The sequence below is a fragment of the Octodon degus genome, unplaced genomic scaffold, assembly GCF_000260255.1.
Source record: "Octodon degus isolate 3935 unplaced genomic scaffold, OctDeg1.0 scaffold00359, whole genome shotgun sequence".
NCBI lineage: Eukaryota > Metazoa > Chordata > Mammalia > Rodentia > Octodontidae > Octodon > Octodon degus.
Window position 1 is genome coordinate 612689 of NW_004524935.1, and position 3493 is coordinate 616181.

The following is a 3493-nucleotide window of genomic DNA, read 5'->3' on the forward strand; positions in this document are numbered from 1 at the left end:
GACAAGTATAGGATAGAGAAGAGAGAAAAGGCCATGGATCACAAGTCAGAGCAAGGAACTTGGCCCAGGGAGAGTGTAGCCAAACATCAGTCCTTCCTTTTGGCAATACTTCCAAAGTCTACTTCCTCCAGAATCTGTGGCTTTCACCTTCACTTCCACATGCCAGTGCAAATAAAGCAATATCTGGTATCTGGACCCAAGAACTCAGTCTGTTGCTTGTCACAAGGCTACATGCTTTCCTCCATGAGAACTGATAACAGAAGGAGGTTCTTCTGATTCTTCTCTGGTGTGACAGCAGGCAAACATTCTTCTTGCTCCATGATAAACCACCCAAAGACTGTGTTATCTGTGTGGATCCACTGCCATCTCCAGAGAAGGCCTGCACAATCATAAAAGGAAAATAAGAGAGCTGATGGCTGCTTATTTGGACCCTTGAGACATTTAACTCCTTAGCAAAAATTACAGCAGCATGACAAATATATTTACTATAGTATTCTTAATCTTCAAAGAACATTCAAACATAAAGCAGTCTGTGTGTTTTAGCAGTTACTATTTTGATGACCTAAGGTAAGAACTTTGATTTTTTTCAGGGAAATGCATAGCCACTGGAGGTTGTTGAGTCAAATAATAAAGTGCAAACTCAAACTTAAGAGAATCCACTTTCCTCCCTACTGACTTCTCTAGTGGTTCACAGTCAATTGAAATTTTTGACTTCTATATTACTTCACATTTTGAAATTAAGAGTGAACCAATTATGACTAAAATAGAGTCTGTACTGTACTCCACATGTATCAGCTTCCTACTGCAATCTCAAAACTTGTCTTTATAAGCTGTGTATTGTGCTAGTCTATGATTCTGACAAGGTGTTTTGGTACCTCTCAGAGGATGAATGCCCCAAAGCACCATGTAAGAAGTTGTACTTGTAGCATTTTCTTATAGCTTTTAAATGCTAAGAAATAAGGCCCCCAAACAAACTCATGGAATCTGATAAAAGTTGAAATTTATGTGCTATGATGTGCATAGATTATTTATAGAAAAGTATTTCATTTTTACTTCTTTATCTGCATGCTGTGAGTTCACATTCTTGGTCCATTGCATTCAGCCTGATACTTCTGTTAGTCTTAGGCACTTGCTTCTGCTTTTTTTCCCCATGGGTTTGGTGACTATCTGATAATGACAGTGTGAGGAAATACCTGGAGATGGAGGCTGGGTGAAAGATCAATTTTATTCTCCATAAATACATGTAGGCTGACATTGGAGTGATATCAGCAACTGCCTGTAGAGGAGTGTAAGTTTACTTAGGGTGTAAGATAGGGATCACAATTTCAGAATATCTGGATGAAGGGTTTGAAGTCAAAGCTGAACACACAATATAGGTATATAGTTAGAGCTGGCACCAGAAAGCCACCAAGATGAACCATACTTCTTGTTTATAGGGGCAGGGTACTATCTGTTGCTTCTAGAGGGTACATCAGTTTGGGAGTGTTTCTAGAGGGTGCATCGGTTTGGTAGTGACATGTACCATGCACCTTCCTGAGTTTTCTAGAAAAGGAACTCTTCCTTCCAATCCCTATGGATCTTTTGTTCAGCACAAATGCTCTAAAGTTCCAGAAGGAAGAGTGAAGATGTGGATCACAGACAGAAAGTACAGCATTGCTGGTCCTGATTAAGACATTAATTTTTGTTCTTTTGTTGCTTTTCATAATTTATCTAAAGCCATGTCATAATTTTGTGTAGGGCTTTTCTTTTATATTTCTAGATGTTCTAAGATCACAACATAGCATAGTGTTTAACAGTGGATTTGCACTGATAGAAGTTTTGTTTTCCTAAAAGAAACACCTAAAATACAACATTCCATAATTTCAGATACTCCTGAATACTCTCTCTTCTTCATGGAGAGTGGAGGGCTGGTCAAGTGATGGAAGGTAGAAATGCTGGAGCACTTGCAGTTAGGGTTGTCTCCACTCTTGAATGCTACTCATAAGTATAGAAATAGGATGAATGGGAAAAGGATAGAATTGCCTTATATAAGTCATAGTTGTGTGCCAGTTTGTTTTGTTTCATATTTTTTGTGTGTGTTTTGATACTGGAACTACAACTCAGGGCCTCCTGCTTGCCAGGCAGATCCTGTTCCACTGAGCTACATACCCTTCCCCTTTGCCAGTCTGAACTATCCTATGGAAAATATATATATATATATATATATATATATATATGCAATTGGATACTTAGAATATATTTTTGTTAGGACAGTTTCAATAATTAACACATTGCATACATTCTTCCTAGTGGTTAATTGCTGTACAAGATGCAGAAATGTTATCCTATTTACAAACATCATTAGAGCAAATCCCTCTATTCGTTAAGAGAATTAAACTCTATATCTATCTTAACCACTTTGAATACACAGATACAAAATGGACATTCATCTGTATCCCCCTTTTTTGTTAAGTTCCATCATTTAAATATTATAGGTATGTGAACTCAGCAAAATATTCTAAAAGGGTTCAGTAGTCCATAATAGTATTGGGTCTTTTGCTTCACTGGCAATGTCAGAAATTTTTGACCTGAGTCCCCTACAGCTCAACATAACAGCATGGCTTTCACCCCAGAAAGAATGACTATCATAAAGAAATCACCCAACAACAAATGTTGCAGAGGCTGTGGGGAAAAAGGAATCCTTATCCACTGCTGGTGGGAATGTAGACTGGTGCAACCATTATGGAAATCAGTGTGGAGACTCCTTAGAAAAATTGGACTGGAAATCCCATTTAAACCAGCTATTCCTCTACTGGGAATTTTCCAGGAGGATCTGAAAATATCATATCATAGGAATATATGTATTGCTATGTTTATAGCAGCACAATTTGTGATAGCCAAATCTTGGAAACAAGCAAGATGCCCATCACCTGAGGATTGGTTGAAAAGGATGTGGTATTTTTACACAATAGAGTATTACTCAGCTCTAAAGAATGATGAACTCCAAGCCTTTATATTGAAGTGGATGCCACTTGAACATATAAGTGAAATAAATAAGACACACATGTGTAAATATCATATAGTTTCCCTATTATAAGAACTCCAAAGAATAAATACAAATAGAAAGGTATAATACAAGTAAAAGGAAAGTAGATTACTATTAAAAAACTTTGCTGTAGTAACAAATTGAAAAAAAATTGAAAAAAATTGAAAAAAACAATTGAATATTTAGAATATTATTAAAAATTTTACTATAGTAACCAATTGAACAAAGATATGTAATAATGTTTCTTTAATACAGTGAAAGTTTAATCTTTCTGGAAATATACTTATTAAGATTTAAGGTTTTGAATAATATTTTCATATAGTGACCTCTTAATGTTTAGTTATTATACTTGTCAGAGTTCACCCTTTAGATGAATTTTCATTAAAATAAAGAATTAGAAATTCAGAAATTATGAGGCAAAGTCAATTACTAATGGAAATGATACCATCTCATGTATTAAATATTGGG